The sequence below is a fragment of the Xiphias gladius genome, chromosome 14 (genome assembly GCF_016859285.1).
Source record: "Xiphias gladius isolate SHS-SW01 ecotype Sanya breed wild chromosome 14, ASM1685928v1, whole genome shotgun sequence".
Lineage (NCBI taxonomy): Eukaryota > Metazoa > Chordata > Actinopteri > Istiophoriformes > Xiphiidae > Xiphias > Xiphias gladius.
Window position 1 is genome coordinate 16,762,242 of NC_053413.1, and position 15,721 is coordinate 16,777,962.

At 39.9% G+C, this 15,721-nt stretch overlaps 1 protein-coding gene across 2 annotated transcripts in view; it reads right to left on the reverse strand.

Annotated features, from left to right (window-relative positions):
• LOC120799291 (adhesion G protein-coupled receptor L2-like) overlaps nucleotides 1-14,226 on the reverse strand; it is an 85,058-nt gene extending 70,832 nt beyond the window's left edge. For both annotated transcript variants that reach the window (XM_040144350.1, XM_040144351.1), the window contains exon 1: nucleotides 13,936-14,226. The gene's annotated coding sequence lies outside the window, so the exon portion shown is untranslated. The remainder of the gene's footprint in view (nucleotides 1-13,935) is intronic.
• Between the last annotated feature and the right edge of the window lie 1,495 nt (nucleotides 14,227-15,721).

A 15,721-nucleotide genomic window follows, 5' to 3' on the forward strand; every position in this document is an offset into this window, starting at 1 on the left:
CTAGGTTTGCTGTTGAAATCACTTGTCACAGTCTCAGGAAATCTGCCTAAAAAACTCATTGAGGTTATTATCGTACTTCAACTGTCAGTAGCAAAACTGCTGCTTCTTCTTACGATTCAGCGATTTTCTTTTTACTCCACAAAATGTCAATGCAAATGTCAATGCAATTTCAAGAGTTTAAGGTGACCTCATTAGCCTGTTTTGTCTGATCAACAGACCAAAACCCAAAGGAACTGGCTTAACAGTGCTATAAAACAGAAAAGGCAGAAGGTTGTACAGTTGGTTTGGAGCTGTTTCTGAATGTCTTAAACTGATTTAGGAGCAGTTTAAGAGCAAAAAAAATTCTGAATAACCCATTTTATATTTTTTTGTCGATTGATTTCATAAAATCAAAGACAGACTGAGAAATTAGTCCTCTTTTTTTGGGGGGGTGTTTTAACATTGTGATTTTGAGGAAAATGTAGCTCTGGAGTGGCTCGCATTATTGCCGCTTGCATTTGAGCTGCAAATGGCGCATGTTTGGCATTTTGCCCGATTATTGATTCAAACAAGTAATACAAAATCAAAATTGCTGAGGATTAGTTTCTGCGATTCAACTGATTAAACGACTAATCATTTCAGCTGACTTTCTTATTAACAATAGCTTACTGTGGATATATTTTTGGATTCTACACTTGGTTACTTGCGATAAATGAAGCCATATGTATTCTGCAAAAACTGAGCTAAAAAAAAAAAATGTGTAAGGGGAAACCGATTAAGATGTCAGTTTCATTCACTAATATTCAGCTACGGCTACCGTAGAGCTCAGCAGCCATTTCTACTTGGCATTGAAATGAATAGGCTGACTTCAGAGCAGTTGGTTAAGCAGTAGGGTCACAGGAGAGGGAGCAGAGAGAAGCTCCGTACTCACTCAGAAAAGAGAGGTTTCTCCTTTCAAGCAGTTTCTTCATAAATTTACTCAAGGTCTCACTTCTCGCCTCTGCCACTCATAGTTGTAGCACTCCCCTGCATGTTCTTTATCCATAGACAGAAACACACCTACTCGCACATTGCTCACCTCTAGCTCACTCCAATGTTAAAGCACATTTTTTACAATGGTAAAACCATAATTGTCTTGGCAACAACACCCCCACATAAACCCATGACACACACACACACAACAAATTCATCCACTCCCTTCAACACATTTCAAGCGGGAGATGTGTTGATGTTCACACCTTCTGGGGAAAATTGCACTGATACAATGTAAAATTTTTACACACTACAGCCCCATTCAGAGTGCATTAGTTTTCATCAAAACGTACATCAAGTAACTGTTAATACATAACATCTGTGATGTTAATGAACAACATGCAGGCTTGGAGATGTCTGTGTAATCAGTCTCCAGATTTACAGAACTCCATTCATGTGCTGCCAGCGCAATAAAAATGTATCATAATAATCAAAAACGATTTCCGCAGCTGACAGCAACTTCTTTAAACAATGACAAAACAGCAAAGGAGAGGAAATGTTGCATCTGGACCTGAGTGATCTCAGTCTGGGGTGAGAGCCAGAAAAATGTGTAGAGTCCCTCTTTCCCAAAAGGAAATGACACATTATTTGCAAACTATCTCCGGGTTGTCATTTCAGATGGGACTAGCAGAGGTTATTTCTGCTGGGTGCCCAAAGTCCCAGATTTGGCCAGGTGCTAAAATCCACACAAGTTACTGACATGGCAAGATTCAGCTGGAGTTAAAATTGCTCCATTTTCGATTACACCCCCCCCCCCCCCTGTAAAAACTAATCCCATCCAAATGGGGCTTATGACATAGTGGTACAATGACAAAGTGACACGTCTGCTGCTAAAAGCTAAGAGCACAAAGTCTTCACTTAGAATTTTATGCAAATTGTACAAACACCATTAATCCTTGAGGTAAGTGAGTAGTAGAAAGTGTAACTGAAAAACAACTCTGAATTATATGTGAGGGTGTACATTTGGTTTCAGGACTGAGGGAGACACGTGAAGTCAGAGGTGCTGTTTCCTGTATTTATATATTTGTATCAGCGTAGAACACAACACTACATAACAGAACATCTTACACTATATTGAAATTGGTTTTCAAGCTTTCCAAATGAATGGTAGTCATATAAAAATGTTAAAAATACTATGTAAATTCCAGCATTATTAATAAACTAACATACTTAAAATCTTATTTGGTTTTCACGGATTGAGACCTCTTACGAGAGCTGAAATTATTAGTCAGTTATTCAATTACTCAATCAGCAGAACATTAATAAGAAACTATTTTGATAACTGATCATTTTTCACGTAGAAAAAAAAAATCAGAATCCATATTGTAAATTTAAGGATTTGCTGCTTTTTCTTGTTTTACATGAATATATAAATTGCAACTGAATATCTTTGGGGGTTGGACCAGGCCATTTGAAAATGTCAGTGTGGGCTCCAGGAAATTGTGATTTTTTTCCCCCTTATTTTCTGAAATTTTATAGGCCAACAGATTAATCAAGAAAACTTTATCATTCCATTCCATTTTGAACATAAATCAAACCATTTCTAAAGTTTTAATAAGTTCACTCAAATTAGCTTTGGATAAAACTCATATAACACCAACTACAATTAATTCACATCTGCCAGTAATATGAGCACCTCCATTCCCTCATTGTATTTCAGCCACAAGCTGTTATGTCGGCAAAGTGTCTTGTGTCAAGTAGTCAGATTTTTATCAGAAGAACACGAACAGTTAACCAGACATTTTACATCATCCAAACAAGCTGCTATGTCTCTTCCGACATCCTGATGTACACTTCATGCTCACTGCATTTTCCTGTTGATTTTAAGAGGCTACTAAAAGTTAAATGGCCTCTTTCAACTCCAAACAATTTAATTCAGTGACTGTTTTATCACAAAGACAACGTCATGGCTCCTTTAACATACACTCACGCATTCATCCTGCTGGTTTCACCTTCCTAGAGTGGGTTAATTTAAAGTTTCGTTCAACTTAAAGCACATTTTCTGTCCAAAAACCACTCTGCTTCATTACCTATGCAAGATCAGCACATGGGCTGCATTCAAACTGTGGACTGTTTGTGTGGTCTCTATTCATTCAGGGTCTGAAGTGACTGACGTGCATCAATTTGCCTTAATTCAGGGCTGTCATGTGCCCTCAGAGGTAGTGTCACGGCTATCAAATTTTTACTTGACTAATATGTTTGTACACAAAAATCATCAAGAGACAATTTGTGAAATTGCAAGTTTTGTGTGAAGAAATCAAACACAAAGGTCATAGTCACAAAGGCACAAATCACTTTAAACTGGGGTTGAAATCACTATCACAATATTAGTAAGAATATTTTTCAGAATTCAGTACACTAGCGCTTCAACGGCACAACAAACTACAGCCTCCAAAATGACAATAGCGTTGAATTAATCCCTCCTTCAACAAAAATTGAACATTATAATCTTCATTAAGGTAAATTTATTGCAGGGCCACTGTATTAAACTATTTTATTTTTTTATTTTAAATACGTATACTGACTTAACTGGTAACTCAGTTTTCTAATTTTCTTTCTCTGGTTATGTGAGCGCTACAGGAGATGGAAAATCGACTCCCCAGTCCACGCTGCAGGATTTCCCATGATGTTAAATGATGTTCAGATCTTGGGAAACCTTAACAGGAATTTGATTTAATTTGTGAAACCACTGCAACACAGGGCCAGCTTCAGTAGTCCTGTAAAAACTGCCTAATATGCCTCGGCCATTACACAACCCTGTGGAGTAATCGTCAGTCCTAATGAGTCCCACGAGATGGCTGTCAATACTATTATGCACCCACCACCATGTATAACACTCAACAGCATACATCTTCTGGTTTCCTCTGCAGGTAAATCCATCAGGATGTAGGAAGAAGTGTGAAAAACGTTCAACATATTTATTTAGTCATATATTTTTTGCAGTTTCTCAGTCTTTTGCTTCTTACATCTGGTAACCTACTGCATGTTTGCGACTCTACCTTAGCCTTAGCTAAAAGTGTTCTTTAGGGCATCTGCATCATCAACACCTGTTTTGTAAAAGACGTGAAATTTAGCTTAGGGTGTTTTACAGTGTTAGTTCAAATATGAGGCGATTCTGAGGTCACAGTTTTATTGTGTTTACCAGCTATGCTCTTAAGTTTCTGTGTATCTGTGTCAGTGAGCTTTGATTCACATCCATTGTTCTTTTTATTAACTTTAACACTCTTCCAACTAATCGAAATGTGTCTGTGGATCAGAGTACTGTAACAGCCATTGAGTACTGAAAGATTCATACTCTTCTTTAGCTATAATATTTGAAATTTTGTGATTTAAAGCAATATTAATTGTTTTTTAACTCCCCTTTTTGCTTTATTTTGGTCTCCACCAACTCCTGAGGGAAATGTCTGGCTCTTTGGTTGCTAAATGCTCCACTGTGTTCACCAGCTAGTTGCTAACTGTGTCTATCTGCCGTTTGGTGCTGAGCAGGTAGTGTACACTCAGGTAAATGAGAACTTTTTCACTGAAAACAGCTCCTTGGTGCAGCCGAAAAAATGACACTATGATAGCAGTGAAATGAACCAAAACAGTGTGTTGAAAGACGCTAAAAAGCTTTGTAGAGCCATGGGATACTGCAGATCCGGGTGATTTGTCTTTGTAACTGTGTACTACCCCTTTCACATTACATGCAGTCCTTTGATTCATTGTTATATAAAAATGTTGATTAGTGCAGCTTTAAAAACGGTTTGTATATCAAGAAAGAGTATTGGTACTGAAAATCAGGTGTTCAATCGGCACTACTGGAAAAAAAAATCAACAATACCCAGCACTATTTTTGAGGTGTGTTGTCACCATTTTTCAGACTGTTCCCACTGCCATCTTTGATTATTTGTGGCTAATACAAAGAAATTAAATTACTGACTGTTAATAATTTTTGTTAAAATGTGGTTATTAGCCTTTTTTGAGGATGACCCAAAACTAATAATTTAACTAGATACCATTCACCACAGAAGCAGCTGAAACCTTATCAAACTTTATTTAAAAAGCAGCTAAAGAGAGAATAAGGGTCACTTGATGAAATGTTAGCAGCGGAAGCTAATGTCAATGTGTGTGTGCCCTGTGTTTTAGGAATTATGCAACATTAAAAACATTCTACGAATGTTTCAGAGAAAGCTGGATGAAAAATAGAATTAATTTCCTGTAAATTCCCCATAATCTGGGCTGCAAACATTACAATAATTATTTGAATGTGATCATTTTGACTCAAAATTTGTTATTGTAATTTAATTTATCTAAAACTTGATTAAAATGTTTAATAATGTTGATGTTGTACTGTTCTGTTCAAATTGAAAAGCCTTTATTAAAGGCTGATTATTATGAGTTACTGCTCTGATTAGAAAAAATAATTCTTTGGAGATACAGTATGTCAGCACAGCTGAAAATATCAAGCTAATATCTTTCAGCCATATTAGCCAGCTCTACCATTTGGTTATATTGAGTTGGAAATGAGCCATGGACTTAATATGAACACACGCACTGTAAGCCTGGATTGGTTTTGTGCTTGTTTTCCATTCAGAGTCATTTTTTTTTCTCAGTATTGGTTTCTATTAATTTGTCAAACCACTCTGTCTGTTCCTTTGGAAACCAAAATATAAGCATCAATCTGCAGTGTTTCTAGTTGGAAACGGGACCTGGCTAGAATTGTTTTTCTTTTTTCTTTGTAGATAATTACTTTCGTGTTCTCTTCCTGTCTTCACCAACACAGTGTCATGGTTTTCATTTAAGAGTTACTACCTCTGATTTATCTGTAAACCTCTTCATTTTAATTTTGAAAGATGGGGCACTGCAGGTGGGCCTGAAATGTCTCTTCCTTCGTTGCAGGTTGACTCATCCCTGCTGTTACAAAAAAAGCTGAAAACATACTTTTCTTAAAGATTCCTTATGGATGCAACATGAGCACAAGATAATTACACAACATAGTCTCTAAACAACTAAATACGTTTTCTTGGAACGCAACACCGGCCAGATTTCATGCCTTAGGTGCACCAAATCTGTGAGATTTTGACAAAAGACGAAACGTTTTCAGGGTCGAATGTAGTGAGTTTTAGCTAACAAGGTCCACATTTCTACAGAAATGGTAAAATGGAACCTAAAATGTAGCTTAAAGGACAACACAGCATGCCAAATTATACGCTTTACCAGTATTTCCATGAGTTTGTTCTGCTCGCTCCATTGTAATGCAAACTGGAGGGCCATACGAGTGCATAGAGAATTAATCGGAACAATAAAGTGTGTGCTCTAAGGACAGCTGTCAGGGTGTACGGTTGTACATTTAGCAGTTAAGGATTTTACTGAAATGCAGCTATGTGTGCAATATACGGAGATCACAGATGATCATTCTGTGTCTGCGGCATCAAACCTCTGTTTCACCTTTTAAAAACAGAGTGGACACGATTGTGTGGAAAGGTTCATAAATACTTTTTATGCTGACTTGGGCCAAGGATACAAAAAACAGAGGCTTCGTATAGCTGGGAAAATTGCTTTGCTTTTGTTAAACAGTCAAAAAAAAAAAAAAAACCCCACATCAACATTGAGTGCTCTGCATCATTCAGCAAGTTAACTGTCTATCAATCTGGTAATCACTTTTATGATTATTTGATCAATCGATTCCCAGAGCCCAATTTGACATCTTTTTGTTTGTTATATCATTAGTCCAACCAACAGTCCAAACCCCAAAGATCTATCCAGGAGCCAGAGAATGGATGCTGTTTTTACCTAACAAAATACCTAAACAATTAATGGATTGTCAAAATAGCTGCAGATTAATTTTCTTTCAATCAACAAATCAATTAATCAACTAATCGATTCAGCTCTAGTGGCTACAAAGTTTAATTGTTCACTTAAACTACAAAAAATAACTTTTTTTCTTCTTTACCTGACAGTTTCACAGCCCATCACATCACATCACATCACATCACATCGAAACAGTTGTTTTTACAAAATATTTTAAAAAGCTGAGCCAGAGTGCTGTGTGTACACCCATATAAAACACATATGAGCAACAAATACACTGCCATCATACCACTTCTCAGTGCTTCTCAGAAAAAAGTTTTCTGTAGAGGAAGCTCTGCTGCCCTTGTTCTGTTGTTTAGTCAAACAGTAGTGTAAAGGATGCATGCTTCTTTTACTTTATTTTCAGTCCCCTGCCCCTTTTTTTTTTTTTCTCCTCCAGTACATCATTCCTTTGGGTGTTTGTGAGGTGTCCCCTAGTTACCGGATTAGAGACCTGGCAGCTCAGAGAGTTAAAAGCCTGCCCTGTCCCACTCATACGAACAAGACTATCAATAATTCACCCTCATCGGGAAGCATTATCTAACAGCCTTATAAAAATTTAAAGATTTTGGGTGACAACACGGAACCATGAGGAAAGTGCTCCGTAAGAGGAGACTCCAGGTGGCAAAAATGTTGGCAACAGATTTGTTAAGGTGGTGGCAGAGGAAGACTCGCAAGCACAGTTGTGTCAGCTGTCTTTTACACATAAAAGACAGGTGCCCCGCTGAATTAAGGGATAGTCAACGAGAAGACGCACCTACTCTCATTTCCACCAGCCTTCTGTAAGTGTTGGTGTGTGTGTGTGTGTGTGTGTGTGTGTGTGTGTGTGTGTGTGAGTGTATGACTGCAGCACAGAGGTGGAAGCGTTCACTCGGCTGTATTAACGCCCAGGCTCATTCTCATTGACAGTGAAATCCCTCTAAGCCTAGATCCATTACACCCAGCTCGGCTGTAATTAAAATGTCCTAACAAAGGTCTTAGAGGCACAGGACAGAAACCTACCCACTGAAAATAAGCTCAGCCCAATCTATAGCACCATCTCCAAGAAAACAGTTTAAGATTACATTCAGGCTTTCTGCAGTGATAAGCACAAAAAATGTCCATACATGGCTGCTTTGTTCAAAATAAATCTTTTTTATCCCTTAATAAGGTCAAAATATGATTTAAGATAGTGTACATGAGCATTGTCAAGTACATGAGCTCACATGAAATACAACTACGCTGCTATATTAATAATCAGTACAAGTGCATAAGATAAAATACACACTAATCTATAGTACAAAAAAACCTGTGCTTGTTTTTGTAACCCTAACTAATTATTTGTTCCCTTAAGTACATCTGATGCTTGAATATGCTCTGCTGAGAAATGACAGAATGCTTATGAGTCTCCTAATTAAAACTGAGCAGTGATTAGCAATCACAACTCCACTCTTCAAATATCAAGATCTGATTTGCTCGGCTGATCAACAGCAAGCTTCCTTCTCTGACTGCAACTCACAGGACCTGCAGTCTCGCTCTCTCTCTCTCTCTCTGCATTAATGAAATGGAGGAAATCAGCACAACTCCTCCACAAGAAAGGGCTCAGCTCAATTTTCAGTTCTACTTTGCTTTTATGTTGTTGTTGTTTTTTTTTTAAATGTTTACTGCCAGCAATCATAAAACAGATTACACACCGCCACTGATGAACGCTTAAATGTTTTTGGTTTTATACGATAATTCATCATAGTACGAAACCCAAGTATAAAACATCTATAGCATTACTTATGGCAGCCACAAAAATTAAAGTTGAAAGCTGTTCCCTCTTTGCGCCGAGAAGGGACTATTCCACAGACACAGAGAGAGCAAGATGGCTGACTGCACTGACACATTGTGAAAGCATGCCTTGCCATCCTAGGTAATAGATTCTCTTTGCTGTGTGACTCCCACCGCTTCTCATCTTCTGTGACAACGCCTGCCAATCAAAGCCCAGGGAACGTTCAAGGGCTTTGACAATATCACCTCACCTTGAAAACACATTGGTTTCATCACAGGGCACCAAGTGACACCAAGTACGCATCAAATAGCCATTAGACATGGCAGACAAAGAACTGGCAGGCTACAAGTGAACAGCTCCCTGAAAATTGGCTTTAGAAGTACCCTTTCTATACATAAAGACACAGAAACAACAAAATGCCAGTAATATCGTGGGAGGTGTCATTTAGGTGTGGGAGAGAAAAGACGCACTGCATGAGAAGAGCACTAAGTGTGGAAGGATTTTATGATCATCTATGAGAATCTTAAGTAAGTAAAAGAGGAGAGCGGGAAAAAAATTAATTTAGCCTTTCAATAAACTGAATAGCTGGTTTCTCGGGAAGCAAATGTGCCTGTGCTGTTCATGTGAAAGCTTTTAATGGAAGGATTCAAGCTGTCTATCACATGTGGTTCCCCTGCATATTACTCATTTGGAAAATAAAACATGGATGTGGGTGTGTACCTGTTCCAATTTCTTTCTTTTCCGTGCAAAATGAGAAATAACAATGTTACACCACATCAGCAAAGTGATTTACATTTTTATACGATTCATGAATACCATGAAGGAGGACAGGGAGAGATTTTTCTGCAGTGAAGCATGGCCTGAACATCAATTTCTAGAATAATTATATAATACTATTTAGGAATTTGAGGAAGAGAGAAGCACTTCCTCAGCTGAAGACAGATTACCTGTCAGATACACCTAATGCCAACACAAAGCCTTCAGCCTTTAATCTGCATACTTCCTGTGACCTATACTACGACAGAACCAAATAAAGCCAACTATCTTCGTATCCCCGTGAGACAGAGCAGTGTCCTCATATGCTAATGTCAACCAGTTTTGGAGAAGAAGCTCTCAGTCCAGACAACTCACAGGTCAGTGCTAATCTTCTGATATATGGAGCCTAAAGACCCGGGACACATCCATCACACGCCGCCGACGGCTCCCCAACTGGGAGAGATCTTAACGCACCAAAGGGTTAACAAACACCCCAAAGAGACCTCCGATGATCCATCACTCAAGAACCAGCCTCCTTTTGAGTGGCGCCTCCTTTAACAACACCAAGGGGGTAGCTTTCTTAGCAGAGGCTCGGCGGTGAGTGCTTATAGAGCCTGCTAGACCCGAGCTCCAAGCCTCTGTTGATCATTAAACATCCATTTTAAACCAGTAGGGGAAAGTTAACTGTCATTTTAAACACAGGAGGTGGTAGTATGGGAGAACATTTTTCTCCCGCAGATGTATTTTCTCAGTGAAAGGGAGCGAGACCATATATCCATCCATCGGGTTAACTACCCTAACGCATAATCATTCGTTCCAGTCATCTGTCTCTTTATTTTTTGAGGCAAGCCACAAAATGGTCATGATGGGCTTTTGCAGTTAAATGAGAAACTCACCCTGAAGCACTTTGTTAAATAAACAAAATGCATTTTCTTTTTTTTCTTTTTTTAACCCACCACTCTGTTGTGTATTTTTCTCCTCCTTTGCCTTCTTCCTCTGGCTAACAGGCCAAATTTGAGCAAGAAGAGTGCAGCTTTGACGCAGTTTCAGATTTGGGTTTTTTTTTTTTGTTTTTTTGAGGCCTCTTCTCAGCATCACCAGTAAATGTCAGCGTTGGTGTCAGCCCCTCAGAATCAGACACTATTTTCCAGACTCTAGACCATTTTGCAGCATCACTTTACTCAGGAAGAAATCCATCTTAGAAAGAGCACTGATGCCAATTTCTCCACCGATAGCCGCTTCAACAGAGCAGAATGCATGTACCTCTCCTCTTCAGCAGCTTTTTAATAATTTGAACAACCAGGCTCAGCTCAGCACACTGCAGCATGGTTTCCACTCCACTCCACTTTTTCTTGACTCAACAAACTTACTACGGTTGCTTTTTTTTTTTTTTTATTGCCTCTGCCCTACCCTCCTACACACAGACGATGCAGAGAGCCCTGTTCTCTGAGCTTTTGTCAGAAGTCATTGTAAGATACATAGAAAATCACTAACAGAAGAAGCAGTAGACTGATGTTACGTCAGTACAACAGGAGAAAAAGAATTACACCATTCATCAGAAAATGCACTAAACATCCCAAATAGATGGAAACGAACAGATGTAAGGAGTATTTCTCCTCTAAGACCAATCCAATCAGAACTGTCCCATCTATCATTAATCATCACTCCCTCTTCCCCTTCTCTCTGTACATTTGTTTGTCCAACTTTTCACAGCGAGCGTGTCACAGGAATTGAACAAGACAGCTGTCAAACCCGCCCGCCGTGAGTGAAGATGGCAGGTGAAGTCCAGTTTTTTTCCCCCCTCTCCCTCCTGCTCTCTGGGTTCCAAACTGAAACCTGCCTTCCCACTCTTCCCTAAGTTTTGTGATGCTATTTTGTCCGAACAAAAGGAAAAGGAAGACGGAGCAAGCTCTCTTCTCTAGCAGGTTGGGGAGCAGTTGGCAAATGTTATTACCCAGGAGCGGGACGACCATGAAGGGGCCACCGACCCCTACTGCACTCCCAATGGCATTTACATTCCCTGTCTCTGTGTAATAACATCTCACATGCTGCACTTTCTTTCGCTATTAACCTAGGCTGATCCTATTTTCAAAGGAAGGGCATGCACAAAGGCAAGAAAGCGCTTTTTGGTTTCTCTTTGTGCTTGGTAATGTGTGTAAGTGTTTATTTTCATCTATTAAACTTGCCTAAGATTGCAGGGAACATGAGGGCACGATTCACAAGACAAAGAAGAAAAAAAGAAGAAATCCCTCAAAATAAACAGTGTCTTGCCGCATTCTTGCTCTGACAAACAACAGCTGCACAGAATGGGAAATAAATATTATCTCTGCGACAGAAAAACAATGAGACACCGCTAGGTACTCAGAGTCTCTCACAAAGCTTTAATGCTCGGCATCTTTACATCTACACTCACTGAATGTGGAATTAAACCATTTATTTTGCAAGAAAGCACTTGAAAACAAATTAATTCTGGGGCATTTTAGATGTAGACTACTGCAGCCAAAATAACAGTCAAAATCTGTAAACTGATTTTCAGCAACTTATTTATTCTTTTTTTTTCTCGCCACAGCAGCTGGAGTGGATGCTCTTTCTCCTTGAAAATAATATACAGGCCTTTGTTGATTTTTTGTGCTCGCCCTGAGAAAAACTGGGGGATGAAATCTTCTTTAACACAACCACGTCTCTGAATGGCATCCAAAATTTCCACTAAATATACAGCTTTTGGTGTTAGATAATGGCCAACAAATTCTCCCAATCCACACCAAATCTGTTTCCAACACAAACACTTGCTTCTCACACACTCACACACACACACAACCAACTGCAGCGTCCAGCAATCCTGTGAGGAGCCTCCACCACCACCAGCAGCAGCAGCAGTCTATCAGAACAAAACTGCTTAGAGGAAGGGGGCTGGTAGCTCAAGTTCTCCCTATTGAAATGCAGACACTTTGATATGGAAATTGGCAGTTACAAAAACCCGCTAGAATTCACACTAGCATGCATTGAAACCATTTGCGCTATGTGAGATGAGATGGCACTTCCTCCCAAGACAACACAGACAAATGGACCAAACCAGCACCTCTGGGGAGGGTGAGAGATGGAGTGGAGGTAGAGAGAAGGTGGAGGGTGGAGGGTGGAGGCAACAGAACATTTGCCCCCCGCATACCCCCACCCACACTCTTTAAATTCCTACCACTGTCTTAGCATTTGTTTCGAGAAACAGCCTAGGTTGAAATGCAGGATTTTCAAAGTGAAACATCGACATTCACCAGTAAAACAACCCATTATACCCTATCGGCAGGGGAGGAAGTGACCTTTCCTTTTCAGGAGTCACTGATGGGCATGTCAGTATTAAACAACCACATTCAACATCATCCCAAACAAGGAGACTTTTTGTCTAGTCTTCCAAAGTGACGGGCATGACACAAAAACATAGCTCACATGGTCAAAATAGGCTCGGATTGGTGACGATTTCACACACTCCGCATATGCCATTTATAATGTTTTGTTTTCTGTCTTTAAAATTGTGCTGATTCGCTCACATCACTAAAAACCGGAACTGAAAAGTCATCATCCATACTTCCCTGCATGAAGGCTGTTATATAAGTACATGCCAAGGAAGCACTCAGTCTCCTAACTTGTCAGTATGGCTTATATAATGTTGCACCACTATCCTGATTTGGCTTTGACAGTATGGATTATGTGTAGATTTAACCTTGATATGTCAGTCCACCACAGCCGTGCTCTCCTGGGGTTTTCTTGCGGAGGTTTATGTGGCCCTATTTCTAAGAGCTTCACGTGAGAATGAGATATGGTTCCCTTAGCTGTAAAAACTCTGTGTGTGTGTGTGTGTGTGTGTGTGTGTTTGTGTGTGTGTTTGTGTGCGTGCGTGTGTGTCCCATCATCACACATGGCTGGCTCAGGTCTGTGAATTATACATGCCCTGTGAAATGATCTTATTTTATAGCCGCAAAATGGAGAAGTAAATGGAGACAGTAAGTGACATCCGACTACTTAGCTCCTGGTGTCCTGGACTGGGTGGAGATGTTTGTGTGAGCTCTTTTTCTTCACCATGTTATCACGCTGATTATCATCCCTGAATAGCTTATAAATCAACTCCCATTTGGTTTTTACAGGCTTTTGATTCATATCCAGGACCTGCTTTGTCACGGGGTACATCTTTTATTTAAAAAATAATAATAATAAAAAAATTCCATTTGTGTCATTTTAAAACATCTTAAATGGAAGATTTTTTTTAACCAAATTTGTCATGTGTCATTCTAATTTAAATTTTTATAGAGATACATTAACTCAAATCCACACTGGGATGATCCTTGTAGCCAGGCAACTTAATTTTAATTAACAGTCTGGAGGCTCCAGACACTACAGAATAACACCATATACTATTGGCTGTATATTGATCTCATCACAATAGTTCATAAACTGCTGGAGGAGCCCCTGGGCCCGTTTTTTGACACTTCCCTTATCCTATCCTGGGAGTATAAATAAATGTTATTGATTCAGCGGGGCATAACCCAGCCTCTCACTTGAAAGTCTGAAAACATCCGCTTTTAAAGGCTACTTACAGTGGTAAGCCGTGCCAAAATATGGATCCCGGCGCGGAGTGTGAATTTCAGATCAACACCCGGGGCCCCCCTTCCCTCCTCTCCCTTTTCAGAAGAGGCCCCCAGAAACTGAGCAGTGGGTCGCACAAAGACGGCTGGGGCTCGGCTGCATGCTCCGCTTTCCTCACAGCGGACACACGGTCGGGTTTCCTGTGGCAGGTATCTGTTCGTCTTCAAGACAGTACGTCCGAGACCGGACGAATAGCTCCATGGCGAGAGGTCTGTTCAAAAGTACTGATCGTTACTTCAACCCCCCCCCCGTTCCTCTTGTTCGTGCACCCAGGCTCCTTCAGACGGGAGCGTTACGGGGTAGACTGCATTAAAAAAAAAAAAGGGAAAAAAAAAAAAAAGGATCACTTCAAGGAGACGAGATGCACCCCAGTCTCGTTAGAGAATGAAACTCCGAGCACGTCTCCCGCACAGCCAAGTCTGTCTGAAAGGTTCACAGATACAGCCCGGAGAGGGATAATATGACTTCTTTAGCCTGGCTCTCGGTGCGCTCCTGGTTGTTCCCCCTGCGCCTCATCCACACGCCGCGCAGACAGTCGGAGCCGGAGCCGGACTGGAGGCAAACAAGGCGAGGAGAGACGGCGCACCGGTCCCCTGCTCTGCAGCAGCTGGCTGGGAGGAGCGGCGCGCAAAACCTGGAGCGGATCACCGGCGGTCCGCGGACTGGATCCCGGTGCTAATTATGACAGCTCGCATTACGGCTGATATTAAGCCCTTATCTCATGTGTGTTCAGATTCCACGCATGTGTTGAAGCACAAACAAGTGCTGCCGTAATTCCTGCCAAGCCCCTGGACGTTAATAATCCACGTTTCACCGTATTTAAATCAGAATCTCCTGCTGTTTAACGAGGAGAAGGGTGCAAAATGTGCAAGGCCGTGCATTACCAAAAAACATGCAACTGAAAGCAGTTCATATAAATTACACTACAGATTCTTAATCCTTTTAGAATTTCAATATTGCAGGCAGTCTTTTGTACCTGGCTAATTGGTATCTTATAACAATAGGAACAGACAACACAAAATAATGTGGCTGAAATAAGATTTGTTTTAACTGTGTGACTCCAAAGACTTCATGGATAAAGTTTGTGCAAAATGCATGATGACGATGATGAGTAACACATCTTTTATCAGAGGCTTTTGACTGTTTTTAATAAGAAGTACTCTGTATAACCGGGTCATATTACCACAGAGAGGAAAAATCCTAATTCCTGCTCTTGAAACTCCGCTTTTAGCTACTCTATAAGATTAGATTTAACTTTACTGTCATTGCAAACCTTAGGTACCAGTTTAGCATCTAACCAGACGGTGCAAACAGCAGCGAAGGGTACAATAATGTATGTAAAGATAACTGAATGTACAGTACAGTGAATTTACAAGCAAAAATGCAAATATTGTCTTGTTCCAGCTTCTCAGTTGTGAGGATTTGCTACTTTTCTTCGTCTTATGTGATAATAAACTTAATATGTTTGGCTTTTGGATGGTTGGACATTAATATATGCATTTTATAGTATTTTATAGATCAAATGATGAATCCATTAGTCAAAAAAAAAAAAATCTGTAGATTAATTAATAATGAAAACAGTCGTTAGTTGCAGCATTGATGTACAGAATGAACAATAAACCAGTGGTGGGGTATAGTAAGAAGGAATGTAACTGTGTAAAATGTGCAGAACGAACAAATGAATGAATGTAGCTATGGTATGTCAGTGATGTAAGTTTGATATGTACAGCATGGAAA